The sequence below is a fragment of the Megalobrama amblycephala genome, linkage group LG1 (assembly GCF_018812025.1).
Source record: "Megalobrama amblycephala isolate DHTTF-2021 linkage group LG1, ASM1881202v1, whole genome shotgun sequence".
Classification (NCBI taxonomy): Eukaryota; Metazoa; Chordata; class Actinopteri; order Cypriniformes; family Xenocyprididae; genus Megalobrama; species Megalobrama amblycephala.
In genome coordinates this window covers 66,051,287-66,066,906 of record NC_063044.1, presented here as the reverse complement: position 1 = coordinate 66,066,906, position 15,620 = coordinate 66,051,287, and the positions used below count along the sequence as shown (strand labels likewise).

General features: G+C 37.0%; 1 long non-coding RNA gene across 2 annotated transcripts in view; it reads left to right on the top strand.

Moving 5' to 3' along the window:
- LOC125280508 overlaps positions 1–936 on the top strand; it is a 92,941-nt gene extending 92,005 nt beyond the window's left edge. For both annotated transcript variants that reach the window (XR_007187634.1, XR_007187633.1), the window contains exons 2-3: positions 338–426; positions 663–936. This is a non-coding gene — a long non-coding RNA (uncharacterized LOC125280508). The remainder of the gene's footprint in view (positions 1–337; positions 427–662) is intronic.
- Positions 937–15,620: the final 14,684 nt, after the last annotated feature.

Below are 15,620 nucleotides of genomic sequence, written 5' to 3'. Positions count from 1 at the left end.
TAAAGCTTTGCAAAGAAAAGGGAACAAAGTAAAGCAAAACTAAGCTCAAGCTCAGTAAATTAATCTAGTTCAGTCTAAGATTGAACTTTTGACCCAATATGTATGTGTGGTATGTATTTGTATGCTTATTAGAGTTGATGTTGGCTTAGCAACATGAGAGGAGTGCTATTGAACTGCTATCTTTAAGTACTTCATGTGGTTTTATTTCAGTTTTGTTTGCTTAGAAAGTGGATGCTTAAGCAGTACAGTAATGTGTGGAGAAATGTACGGAGCACCTAAAGGGATGTGATGGTGGAAAACATTTGGAAAAAGGAATTTTTTTTTTCTTCCTTCCTAGGCTTATTCGAGATGAACTACACCAGCCTGTCACTGGCTGGCGGGATCTGACGGTTGCAGGCGGGGGAGGAGTACAGAAACGGCCATCAGGTTGGACACTTTGTGCTTTCCGTAGTGTGCAGAACCAATGTCATTCATGGCAGACCACACGATTTTTGCGTTGATTGTAGCAGAAGAAGTGGATGGGATTTAAATAAGAATATATATTTACTAGATAGCGTAATCTTAATTTGTGTTTAATGTTTTGTGTGTTTTGTTCGAATATCCAATGCAGCACCAATGAAAGTTGGACAAATTTTCTAACCAGAATGCATTGCTTTTGTCAGGCGGCAGACGATGTTTGCAGCACCACATGAAGTCAAACAAGCCTATTGCATCATTGTGTTCATTGTTTTCAGCTGTGTCTTGTTAAGTTATGAGTCTTTGTGTAAATATAGCGCTCATGTTTCCATTGTTTCTTGTCTAGCTTTGTTCTCTGTAACTTCTGTTAGTGAGTTTTATGTTTAATGTTCATGTTCAAGTTTAGTTTTTCAAGTCGAGCCAAGTCTTTGTTTATTTTGTATTTGTTCACGCTTTGATTAAATAAAAACTGAACTTGGGTTCACCTACAACTTGCCTTCAGTGGACTACTTTATAGCTATCATATGGCTGGAATATAGAGCAAGAGTCATATGGACTGCTATAATACTTTTATGGTGCTTCTTGAAGGTTTGAAAGCTTCAGTCCACATTTATTATACTTGCTTGGAAAAGTGCTGTTGTCTTTTTTGCTCCATGGAAGAAAGTAAGTCATATGGGGTTTGGAATGACATGATGCATTTTGACAGAATTCCCCCTTTTTGAGTGAAGTATTTTGTATTTGGTGCTATAGTCTTTTTATTACCGAAACATCATGCACACACACTTTCTTCTTAAGAAGTTAGCAAAGAGGCCAGATGTCTTACTTGAGAGTTAATGGCCTTCATGGCCACTTGGCAAGAGGCCACAGTCTGAATTAGCTGATGACAGATTCGGGTAATGATACACGCTGTGGCCATGTGAGGAAATGAGGGTTTAAGCCAATATGGCAAGAGGAAGGAGAGGGGAGAAAGAGTCCGGTGAAGCATGAAGCAGTCAACCCTGAAGAGACGAGAGCAATTGTGAATCCCAATCGATAGCGCTCTGTGATTACTCGCCTGCTAAATAGTGGCCACCCCGAGGACATGAGCTTCTCATCACCAGAAAGATGAGTTAGAAAAGGTTCAGGACCACTGTGAAGTCAGCAAATGTCAGTCAGGTCCCAGTCAGGATCTGTTCCGCTTTACTGATCGCTGCAGAAATATGGCAGCTAATCAAAGGCTGTTTCATGAAAAGAGCTCTTGGCCATATGCCTTTATTTTTTTCCATATGCCTTTATGATGGATCCAAAACTTTTGAGTTGTGAAATAAGAATCACTCATCCGAGCGAGATGTTGTGATTATGCTGCCTTATAAGATGCTTTATTTTAGCCAAATACTAAGGCAGCATCCCATCCTTCACAGAGAAAATCCCATAATGCATTATGATAAGCTAATCCAACTAAGATAGCAGTCACACTCTGTATGATGCATTAGATAAAACCTGAATATTAAGATATTAAGATAGTTTTGATGAAATCCGAGAGGTATATGACTTGTCCATAGACATCAATATAATCAACACTTTCAAGATCCAGAAAGGTACTAAAGACGTCAAAACCATATAGATGTGACACAAATTAAGGGTTACATTTTTGGATTACATATTGTGCCTTTAAAACTGAAAGCTCTATTAAGTGGCTTTATTTCAATTTGAGGATAAAATGAGTTATTATAGCCATTTAACATTATATTAAATAAATAGTATAGAAATTCATTATTACACTTTGTCTTGTGCTTGCTGAGCAACTGCATGAGTATTATAGGCCTGTATTAGCATTAACACTTATAGGTTTGTTATAGCTGTGTCAGCACAGTAAATTGAGTTGGCAGGGTGTATTTTAGCATTTAAAAAAAAGAGAAGTGCATTACCTTTTAGTCTGTACTATACTTCATCCTCAGATACTAAGAAAGCAACTCTCAAGGTCATGGAAGGTTACAGAGAGAACCATGTCACATGTACCATTGAGCAAGGTACTTTACCCCAGGATGTCACAGTGGATTGACCCTTCAATTACTGTACTGTGCACTTTGAAGGGGTCATTTAATGGCATGCATACTGAATTAAAGTCACATTAACAGTATATACATCATAAGTATTATGATACACTGGGAATGTACTGAGTATTAAATAGCTGTTGTGAGGAGACACATTGCACTGCAGGAGAGCTGTTACCCTTTATGCCTTAGTTTCCTTTATAGTTTGATGTGTTTTGATGTCCATTTAGAGAATGGCTGTGTTATTATTAATGGTCATATTAGACATGAAGTGAGTCATAGTCTTTGTTTAAGGTTAAATGTTTAGGATTAAAATTTGGGGATGATGAAGAATGATCCCCTGTGGAAGGATTCGTTTGCAAAACGTATGAGTTCAGAGGCATAGGGATTTTAAATCTGATTGAAAGAACATGGTTGCAGGCAACTGGAGAAATGCTCTGTAAGATAATATTGTATTTCTTGCTGCAGCCTTGGACATGCAGTACCTCTTCTCAAAGGGTGCTTTCAGAGAGTGCCCAGCTGTGCTTTTGTAGTGCTTAAATTGACTTCTAGAAGTGCTTTAACACAATGCATATCATAAATAATGGATCGCTCATCCATGTTCAGCAGATGAAAAAAAGTCATAAGGGTTTGACATGACATGAGGGTGAGTAAATGATGACAGATTTTTTTTTTTATTTGTCATTCATATTTCTTTAATATTGCTATTGCAATTTAGTATACATATTTTTTTTATATTAATTTAGGTTTCACTTTATTTCGATGGCCCCTTTTCCACATTCTGTTGACTATACATAACTTTGCAACTACATGTTAACTAACTCTCATTAAGTATTGGTAGAGTATTAGTAGAGGTTTAAAATAAGTTGAAATGTACTTGCAAAGTTACTTACAGTCAGTAGGGGGACTATCACAGTAAAAAGTTACAAGATATTAAGCAGACAGTCTACTAATACTCTAATGAGAGTTAGTTGACAATGAAAACATCTCAGGTTACACATGTAACCATGGTTCCCTGAGAGGGGAACGAGACGCTGCATCCAATGATGACACTTTGTGGAATGCCACCAGCATGACTGTGTCTGAAGCATATGTGTAACTAGTCCAATCTTGATTGGTGCTGTGTCACCTCGTGACGTGTGATGGCATAAGGCGGAAGCTACAAAGGAAAGTCGGCAACACAACAGCATCAGCTTCTGATAGGCTGAAGTATGGAAAAGGGATCCAGCATATTGTTCCCCTCTGAGGGAACCATGGTTACATGCTTAACCTGAGACATTCCCTTTCGAGGGAACTCATGCATCCAATGATGACGCTTTGGGGAACGAAATAGCCACTTCGCAATGCTGACAAATGCCTGTCCTGGTGTGAAGCTGTCCCGGCACATCTCAGGACAAAAGAATTTGTGACCCCAAAGTGACCGGAAGGTCCAGACTACAAAACCTTATAAATATGTGCTGGCAGGACCACCCCGCTGCATTACAAACTTCCTGGAGGGATGCCTCCGACAATAACGCTCTGGAGGATGCAATACTCTGTGTGGAATGTGCTCTGCAACACTTTCTTTTTATTGTTGCCTATACTAGGAGCTAGGCGCAGATGCCTGGGGCTGCCCCTTAGCAGCAGCCCCACGGGACTGATGATGGCGTGGGATGAACTTCTGAAATGCTCCCTTTTGTTGCTTTGCCTCCTGAAACCTCTCGTCGACAGTGCTTACATTGTTGCCAAAAAGCCCAGGAGGTGACAGCCTGAGAGGTTCAGCCATAGGTGTCTCTCCATGGCCACCATAGCTGCCATGGAATGGCAGATAGATCAGTGGCCCGACACAGCTCTTTAATTGCATCCAAGCATCCAAGTCCCTATGCAGGTCAACCTGGTATGCTTGTAAGATGGAAATAGTGTGTAAACAAGCATTCTCCTGACCTGTCGCCATATACACCTCGCCCACCAGCGAAGATGTTGTATAACATGGTGTGGTTTACAGCGTTGGGGCTTTGAGGGATGAGCGTCAGGGGAGAGATATGCAGCCAATGTCTCTTCCACCCTGGGCATGGTCCCATAGCCATTCTCTTTGAGCCCCACGATCGATGAATAATGATGGACCATGAGACTTGTCCATCATTATTCGTCGATCGTGAGGAGAATGTTTTTTTCCATAATCTTGAGACCTTAGTGTGGAGATCTGGGAAGAGTGGTAAGCCCCGACGTGGAAGCTGTAGCTGTGACTGCAGAAAGTGCTTGTTCAGCGTACTTTTCCTCTGTGCTTCCTGCTTCTTGGCCAGCCAATCAATGTTTAATTTAGAAACAGATTGAGGCACAACCTCCATAAGTTCCACGTACTGCAGGGATATGGCTGGCAAGTCACCAATATCGAACACTTCAATGCTAAGGATGTCTAACTCCTCAGAGCTAGACAATACCAACATCAAACTCTCACTCTTGGTTGAAGAAGCTGCAGAGAGGGTTTGAGCAGTGGAACTAACGGATGAGAGCTGAGAAAGGGCAGAAGCCATCTCAAACTTCTCCACTAGTTCTATTTGCGAACCCCACAAATGAAGCCACCGCACTGTCTCAGAAGTTGCAGGACCAAATCCGCAGGGAGTACGATCCTGGCCACTCTCTTCAAACATGGCCAGGTGGGAGTGGAGCGTTTTCAGAAGAAGTTCCTCACAATGTGAGAGCTGACCGTGCATGCTCCACTCCCAAGCAGATAACACACAGATTGTATGTGTCCCCACCCGTGATGTAATGAGGGCAGGGATGCACACACAGTCTGAACTGCTTAGAGCTCACTAATATATATATATATATATATATATATATATATATATATATATATATATATATATACTGTATAGATAGATGGATGGATGGATTCACTTTGTAGCATCTGCCTTACTGATATGCAACAATACTGATAAAGTATTCTGGGTTCAAAATATGAGTTCACATTAGAATGCTTAGTTTTGGTATAGAAGCATAATGAATAAGAAAGAGAAAGATTTTATATGATATTAAGAAAATGGTTGTTTTATATTTAGTATTGATTTGAATTGAATTTGTATTGATTTCTCGAGCAGAGCAGGTGTTTGCTGCATAATGTACCCCAAATTGGAGCCATATTTGAAATCAATGTTTTGACATTCAGCTTCTTTGGATGGGAGAAATTTAGCAGCGAATGACTCACCGTGCTATAAAGAGGATGTGACTGGGCACCTTGATGTCTTAAAAATGAGTACTTATGTTTTGCTGATGTACTGTTTGAATCTGATCTTAACAGAAATTGTTTGAGTGGCATGCTGTATGTGTTGCTATGGTTACCTTCTCGGGTGAACGTGATTTCGGCTTGAAAAAATCTATTTGGCGGCAGGTGAGAATGTGGTTTTGGATGACTGAAAAGTTGTTTGAACAACATTCCTTATGTTCTGTGTACGTAGAATTAAACTGTTTTCATTTCTTTCTTTTTTTCTTTCTTTCTTTTGTACTTTGTAAGATACCCGACAATTTGTTTTTACATGCTTTAGTGGGTTAAAGGGTTAGATCCCCCTCAAAGCCCCAGGTAATTTGGACAAAAGAACACACAACTGTTCACTTGCCCACCAAACTCGGTTTATTTACAGCTGGTGTTGACCCTGAGAGAGGTGGTTTTGTTATAAATACTATGAGGCTGACAGCAGAAACGTAATCACACCATCCTCCTAGTGTGAGTTATGTCTTACTCTGTTTGAACTGTGTGGAAATTTAATTATGAGTATGCACATGGGTTTAAAAGTGTAGTCTTTGTGTCCTACACAATGAAACGTCCTAAAGCATATCATTGACTCTTGGAAATGTGGTTAGGTAAATGGCAGGGTTAATTAGATGTAATTTTACTATTTTAACTGACCAGGCATGTTGTGAAATGGGATGTGAAGTTAGCATGGATCAGAAAATGACAAAACCATCATTCATAATCCTATTAGACTGTGAATGCTGAGAATGAGTTGAACCACCCATGGCCAGAGGGCTGAACTTGTAGTACCATCAATGAAACAAAAGCACAGTTCTAGAGCACTGCATGAGCAAAGCATCTTTACAAAATGCTAATCAAATCCAAATTGTTTTTGTATGAGATCAATGCATGCCATTTGAGATGGCGATAAAAAGACATTTAAAGGGGATGGAGCCCCGCACAAAAAAAATAAAAACAAAATGAGATGGAAATTACCTCTCCTCCTCTCAGTTTTAGAAAACAAGAAATTAATTTGCATTTTAAGTGCTTCTAACCACAAACAATAAAGGTAGGAGCAAATACAATATTAATCATAAGCATCATCAGAAACTAATGTTGAGCTTGTGGACAAGGAACCAAAAAAAAAAAAAAAAGCTTGTTATACCTTATAATTGTGTTTAGGCTTGAAAATATAACTTGTAATGCTGTTTACTCACATAATGAAGCAGGGAACAAATACTTCTAGCAGACCTGTTGCAGTTCATTTAGTTTTCATTACAATTTGATCAAACCGGGGTAAATTACCTCTGCGTAATCCAAATGAAAGTATCATATTTACATTCGCCCAGCCAGAGGTCTGAGTGGTTTTGAATGAGCGCATGAGAGTGAATCATGAACCCGATATGAGAAGTGCTGACCTTATGTGCACATTAAATCTTGCTAGTGATGTACATGCTATTATTATATTCACTCCCCCATTGCTTGATTGCTCTTCCTGCTGAAATGTTATATGCGGTCTAGCTTCATGCATCTGGAATGAGTTCTCCTACTGTGTTAGTAAATGTAGTGGTCAATTAATCTGCTTAACTAGTCTTTGATTGAGGATATAAAGTCTAGTTCGCATTGCTGCTTATTCTGACCAGGAACTGTTCACTTAGACAGGAAGAGACTGTTTGACTGACATGGAAAGCAACAAATGATGGTTTGTTTTGTTTAAATATGTTGTTTAGGGGTCCTAATTCAAAAATCCTTACCAAAAAAAAAAAAAAAAGTGAATAAACTTTGGTATCAGATTTTCTTTCTGTCCAAAAGCAGGGTTGAATTTAAATGTATATACAGTATGAAACAGGTTACATAATTGCAATTAGAATTTGCCCTAAGAGTGATCGGTGTCTGAGCACATCTAAATACATGGCAATCTATTGCCAGACGTCAATCCATGACGTCACATGCAGAGCACCCGTGCACATAAAAAGGTGCATAATTTACACGTCATCAGCTTTGTCTTCATGAAGCATTTGTTTATAGCACGTGGCAATGGAGAACAAGAGTTTCAGGAAGTGTGTTCCTCTGTGTCTTCGCTTTATGACACCAGAGGACACGAAAAACTCTGTGTTATCTCTGTTATCTATCAATTCTGTTATCTGCTTGGAGCTGAGCATGCGAGTACAGTTCTTGAGGGAACTGCAAAAAACTCTTTCCATGCTTGTTCCTTTTCTTGAGGGAAGAGGAACAAGCGTCTGCACCCTGTGATTCGGGCCCTACTGCTGCTGAGGCTTTGATGGGCTCCTGAGAAACGGGAAGTCGCTTGCGGCCAATTGGACGAGCGCTTCCTGGTGGACCATGGTCTCTTCTCCCCCTGAGGTGGAGAGGTCTTGGAAGAAACCATATAGGTGTGCATTTTTCCCTTCCAACATTTAAATTATTCAGATTATGTGAGGGGTATGTGAGGATGCCCCTTTTAGAAGAGACGCTGACTAGATATCTCTCACAGAGTGAGGTATCCTCATTGAGAGCTCCGTTCTTAAGACTCAGCAGACCATTTTGCGACTCGTAGGTAATGCATATGTGGTGGTGGGTCAGGCTGGTGGTGCTCTGCACACTATGGCGGTGTTGCAGGCATACCAAGCCAACCTGCTTAGGGACTTAGACCAGGGGCAGGGATTGTCACCAGAAGTGGTTGCTGACCTGCACCAGACCACAGACTTGCTCTCCAGGCAACCAAGCAGACGGTCGCTGCCATGGTGGTGATGGTGGTCACGGAGAGCCACCTGTGGCTTAACATGTTGAGAATCAAGGAGAAGGAGAGAACTTTTCTCCTTGATGCCTCAGTTTCAGCCTCTGGACACTTTGGGACCACTGTTAAGGCAGTGGTGGGGAGATTCAGGGAGGTGAGAGCGCAGTCAGCTGCCTTCAGGAAGTACCTCCCTTGAAGGTTCGAGTCACCTCCTGAAAAGTGAATGGGGGTTGTGTTGGGCAAATGCTTTTTCGTCAACCAATTCGAGGCTTGTTGCTACCAACTTTTTGTCCAAAAATTCCTCAGTTGTGTGTCAATATGACTATTTTACTGCTCCCGATTGAGTCTCCCCGATCTCATATCAAACATGTTTGATATTTACACTTTGGGACAGCCAGTGGACAACATTGATCGTCCTCCATATTTGTTTTTCTTCTGAAGTCGCATGTGATTACATGAGTTTCTGTGAGATCTTGTGCCTGTGGAATTGCCACTATAAAATCGTTAACAGAGTCTTATTATTGGGATAACGGGGTCCATGGCTCTACCATTGGAGAGAAAGTGTAACAACAACTTGGATCATGTCGATCACTGTTTGCTGATGCCATAGAAATGAATGATACATATTTTATTCTAGCTTCATGTATTATTATTATTATTATTATTATTATTATTTGATCAACAATTGAATGTGGGTAAGTTTGCTTATTTTTTGTCTGTGTTTTAATTCGGAGATTCTCTACTTTTTCATAAGTAATAACGACCCCTACTGTATAACAGTGAAAACATGGAAAGCCTGAAAATTCCGTCAATGGCGGGAAGCGTTGTCTCATAAATGATGGAAAATTATGTCAATGGTGGGGAACGAGTTAATCGGAAACATGTTGAAGATTAGCCGATAGGCTGTCGATTAATTAAATGATAAGCTGTTTTCCCACAAAAGCAGTTTATCAAGTGTACTGAAGCCTCTCCTCCATTGACATCCATTAAAAAAAACGACCTCTGGTCTGCTTCCTCACTTACCGGAGTGTTACTTTTTTTTTTTTATTTATTTATTTATTTATTTTTTTTTTTTTACATTTTTATGTTTTTGTTTACATTTTTTGCTAACCTTTCAGGCTTACCTTTAAGTGGCTTTGTTGTTACTACAATCACCAGGTGTGTGGTCTCGTGGTATGGCCGAATCATCTAGTGTGTGTGTTCGGAGAACTATAATGTTAAAAATCGGTTGAAACTGTCCTTATGTCTGTGCTCTCTCACAGTTTTAAAATCTGTTGGGGTTTGAAAATTGTCTAGTCTTTCTCAGGCTTTAGGTGCCCTTTTATGTGCATGGGCACTGTGTTTGATGCAATTGACTGCCATCTGCCAATAGATCGGCATGTGTTTAGTGCTCAGACACCTGTAACTTTGACGGCGTTCCCTATAGCCTCAACATCAAGACGCAGTGTCTTGTTCCCCTTCTCAGGGAACCAGGTTACATATGCAAACTAAGACATTTACTACAAAAGTGTGTTTTTTCAAGACAGACTTTAAATGCTGTCTTGAAAAAGCCTTTTATCTATGATTGATAAATAGAGTAAATACATGACTGATAGAAGGCATGCTGTGTTGAATTCCTTTGATTTACAGTTCAGTAAATTCCTTCCTGTCATTCTATTTAAAATTCCAACTTCCTGTGGGATGTGGCTAATTCAAATTCCATCTCATGAATTGAAAGGGAGCCTTTTTTTTTTCTTTTCCAATTCTCAATTTTGCACAACCCTATTCAAAAGCAAACAATACTGATTATTTCACAGGCATAAAACAGCTATGCTCATTGATAACTATTTAAAAAAACAAAAACAACAACAAACAAACAAACATTTATTTATTATTATTATTTTGGAAAGTTCATGGAGAGTGACGGAGATATACGGCATATAACCCTGGCAGAACTCAAATCCATGTTCCCATCAGCACAACAGCTCTTTATATGAGAACAATGCACTACTCTTTGTGCAACAGCTCCGACAGAAAATCATAGATACTCATTTCAAAGTGCCATTATTTTGCTGTGTTTGTTATAAAAAGCAAAAAAGCAAAAAACAAAGTATCATATCTGCATAATCATATGTCAATTCCATTTATATTCATTTATCATGGATACTTCAGTAACACATGAAGAAAATGAAAACATTTGTTTTGTGAGAAATAATGTACACTGAGACAGCAAACAGGATTTGTTGACTTGTATTTAAGAAAGCAGAAGCAATATAATGGCTGTTTGATGAAAATATAACCTGTCTCTAGCTAAGACCTTTATGACATGAACCCCAGATCTTCCCCTGTAAGAACAAACTGCTCCTCTGTTATGCAATCGTTCAGCTTCATATGCTGAGGTGGTTAACCCAGACATTTCCAGTAACCAGGGGAACCAGGGAAAATTGCATGCAGCAGAAGGGTTACCTGGGGGAGCACTATCAGTGTCCATACATGCAGTATACAGTCAGATAATATATTGTTGCTCTACTGACGTATGTTTAATGTTTTTTCTTGCATCATATGCACGCTGAAAAAGTGGAAACCTTAAAAAGCTTTATATAGCCTAATATTACCTTAAAAAGCTACCTGATCTGGCCCTTACCATTTTGATTTTTAGTTTTATAAAATAATAGATAATTAGATAATAGATCATTTTAAAATGCACACACACAAACAAATAGTATTTATTTTTCTACAGTATATGTATGATGATGATGATGATAGTAATAATAATAATAACCCATTACTACTACTGTCTACACATTAATCCCTAATGTGTATAATCCATAACATTCATGCAGAGAGGAGATTAGCAATATTACTACAGCTTCCTCTCAGCTCACTGCAGCAGAGTAATCCAACTCACAAGAGACCTGAACAACACCTGCCTAATCTGCCTGACTTTAGCACATACAAATATGTGCATTCATCTTTGTTATGTAAGGGACTTGTGTTTCCATCTATTTCCCCCAAGAGTTTATGAAAACACAAGCTCTTTCATAATTGACCAAAATCTTCTGTGCTTTACATGCCTTAGAAATCATAGGTAAAGTACAGGGCTTTAAACTAAAAGCAGCTGGTTTTATGGTTGCTTAACATTGCTTAACATTTCAATATAGCTGTTTATAGACCGTTCAATTTTAGTGAAGGTAACAATGTAAACATTCTGCTTTAGGCCAAAGATGATGTTGTAGTGACTGATGTGACTTCTTTTCACAAGGACGAATTACATAGTTGTGGTATCAGTGATACAGGGCCTCACTCGCAGTGCTTAGTAAAAAGATGCAATAAGAAATATATATATATATATATATAAAATGGAGATATAATTAATTTTGTTTTATTAAGTGTTAACTATAAGATTATGTGGTTTTTAAAATCAATTAACACTGCGTTTGTGATTTTATACAAGATGGACAAAATTTGTCACCAAAAAAGTAATTCAGTTTAACCAAAATTTCGGTTTTACAGAATGACACTTTTGGTTATACAAATGACGATATTTTCAAATGATGCTAACAAGCTGATATCTTAGCAAAAGGACAATCAAACATTTTATATTTAGTAAAAGCTTTTAAAATATTACAACATTCAAACATTCATGGTCCCTTTATATTGGTTACTCCCACATCAATGAAATTCATTTTTACGGACATTCTTTCTCATAACAAAGCAATGACTTCTACATATAATTTTAATACCATTTTGCACTATGTTAATATATGATGTTAAAAAATCATGCCAGAACACTTTTAGATATTTTAATCACAAATCAAATGGCTGTATTGGCCTTTAGATGGTTAAACCGAGTGACCTTTTGACACTTCAAAATCTTTAACATACATGTAGCAAAATATAATTAAAACCTTTTGGATTCAATAAAAGAGATCAAGTTGTGCTACCTTACATACTTTGGATGTCATATCTTTGTTTTTTATTATTATTATTAAGGCCTTTGGACAAAAAAATGACCCATATACAGTACAGTCCAAAAGTTTGGAACCACCAAGATTTTTAATGTTTTTAAAAGAAGTTTCGTCTGCTCACCAAGGCTACATTTATTTAATTAAAAATACAGTAAAAAACAGTAATATTGTGAAATATTATTACAATTTAAAATAACTGTGTACTATTTAAATATATTTGACAAAGTAATTTATTCCTGTGATGCAAAGCTGAATTTTCAGCATCGTTACTCCAGTCTTCAGTGTCACATGATCCTTCAGAAATCATTCTAATATACTGATTTGCTGCTCAATAAACATTTATGATTATTTTCAATGTTGAAAACAGTTGTGTACTTTTTTTTTCAGGATTCCTTGATGAATAGAAAGTTCAAAAGAACAGCATTTATCTGAAATACAAAGCTTCTGTAGCATTATACTACCGTTCAAAAGTTTGGGGTCAGTAAGAATTTTTTTTTTTTTTTTTTTGAAAAGAAAGTAAAGAAATGAATACTTTTATTCAGCAAGGATGCATTAAATCAATCAAAAGTGGCAGTAAAGACATTTATAATGTTACAAAAGATTAGATTTCAGATAAACACTGTTCTTTTGAACTTTCTATTCATCAAATAATCCTGAAAAAAAATATTGTACACAAATATTTTGTACAATTGTACACATTAAATGTTTCTTGAGCAGCAGATCAGCATATTACAATGATTTCTGAAGGATCATGTGACACTGAAGACTGGAGTAATGATGCTGAAAATTCAGCTTTGCCATCACAGAAATAAATTACTTTGTGAAATATATTCAAATAGAAAACAGTTATTTTAAATTGTAATAATATTTCACAATATTACTGTTTTTTACTGTATTTTTAATTAAATAAATATAGCCTTGGTGAGCAGACGAAACTTCTTTTAAAAACATTAAAAATCTTAGTGGTTCCAAACTTTTGGACTGTACTGTATATATATATATATATATATAGGTAAGATGTTTTTTAAAAGAAGTCTTTTATGCTCTCCATTTGATCAAAAATACTGTAAAGATGATAATATTCTGAAATATTATTACAGTTTAAGATAACTATATTGAATGTATTGAAAGGATCTAAAGTAAAGTTTAAATGAATGTAACGTGTCTGTTCTGTTTTTGTTACATGTGCACTCTGTTCTGGACTCATTGTTGGACTTCTTGTTGTTCCAATTCCCGCCACCAGTTAGTCACCATGGCAACTGATCACCACCATCATCACACCCAGCTGTTCCTAATCACCCTCCTTGTTATCCCGTGTATATAAACCCTGTGTTTCTAGTCTCGTGTTGTCTGGTATTGTTTGTACTATGTTGGTGTATGTTCCTGTGGATTCCTGTTTCCTTCCAAGTAAAGACTTATTCTGACTCTATCTCCTCGTCGTGTGCTTAGTATACCAGCTACCGTAACGGTTTTAGCTTTGTTTATCACCCTGCTCTGTTCTTGTTTGCCTGCTTTTACTTAGGTTCCTTAGTTACTGTTTATCGGCACCTATCTAATTGAGTTCTCTTGTTATCTTCTGTTCAGTTCTTGTTAATGTGTGGTTTGTTGTGTGTTTGGATATAAAGCTTGTTATTTGAATCATCTCCGTGAGTGCTACCTGCATACATGACAATGAAATTGTTAGAAGAAATTATATAATTTTGTCCACTCAGAAATTTTGTTCCATGTCCTGTGACTTTTAGCAACATCCCTGAGAAGGTGTAGTAATACTGCTGAAGTATTTTACAGTAAAAAAACAATTATTCTGAAAATCTGTTTAAAAGTCATCCATAAGCCAATCTTTTTCCACATAAAAGCAACGCAAAGGTATCTGAATGTGATTTTGATGTTTAATATTGTGCAAGGATCTCAGTTCTCACTCTAAGAGAAATGAGTGCCATCTCATCTTTGTGTTCATGCCTACAACACCTAGAGATGAGATTCTGCTCTCTTCAGGTCTTTTTAGAAATTAAATCTAATTAGAAAAATTATTTCCCCTGGCCAAAACGTGTGGCATAGAGTAAAAATTATGCAAATGCACTTCTTCATTCAGAGATGATAAAAGAATACAATCAAAATGCAAATATTTCCTCACAATGGTTTAGATATTATTTTTTTTCTCAATTTTTTGTGCAGTAGTAAAAAAAAAAAAAAGCCCATCAAACTCCTCGATCAGAGCAATATAGTCACAATGTGAATATAGCATTTCCACCACCAACTTGACTCAACATCTTTCTCCTGATAATTTGATGGTTACTATCTATTCATTTTCTTTCCAGTTAAAGTGTCCATGGAATGAGATTTAATATAGAATTCTTTAATGGATACTCCTGCTCAGATATCTGCCTTATATTTGACAGACAGTCTCTCTTCACCAAGAATTATAACATTCCATACATAAAAAGCTATATTCCCTGGATTTTATGTTGGCAACATTTGAATTAATCTCCTCCAGTTTGTGGAAGGACCTTATCAAGTTTTGGACTGATCTTAGATTCCTCAATTTGGGACTATTAGGCTATAACAGACCAAAAAGAATACTGAGACTTTTGATGTTCACTAACGTTGATTCTGGGAAGTCTCATCATGGTGCAAAAGGCAGCATTTAACAATACCTCTTCAACTAAACAACATGTTTTGACATTTAATAAATAAAAATAATTCCTTTGAGCATTCAATTTGTTTTCATTGAAAGCCCAAAATGATGTAGGGAAAAGAACATCTTGAAATTATACTAAAATCCCTTTAAAGGAAGTCAGTTCACTTAGCACAGTTAGATGTAACAGTTGTACAAGTACAGCAAGGATGCATTAAAGTTTATTGATTTATTGTTTATTAATATTGAGCAGCAAAACTGTTTTCAACATTGCTAATAATAAAAAAAATTTCTTGAGCAGAAATGATTTCTGAAGGATCATGTGACACCGAAGACTGGAATAATAATGCTGAAAATTCAACAATATCTCAGGAATAAATTAAAACATATTAACATTACAAACTTACATATTTTTTTTACTGTATTTTTGATCAAATAAATGCAGCCTTGGAGACTTCTTTCAAAAACATTTCAACAATAATCTTACCTACTCTAAACTTTTGAAAACTAGTGTATATTATTTTCTCTTGTAGTTTTAAATTATATTTTGCTGTCCTCTGTATTGTTGCTTAATTGTTGCTTAATACTTAGCGATTATTTC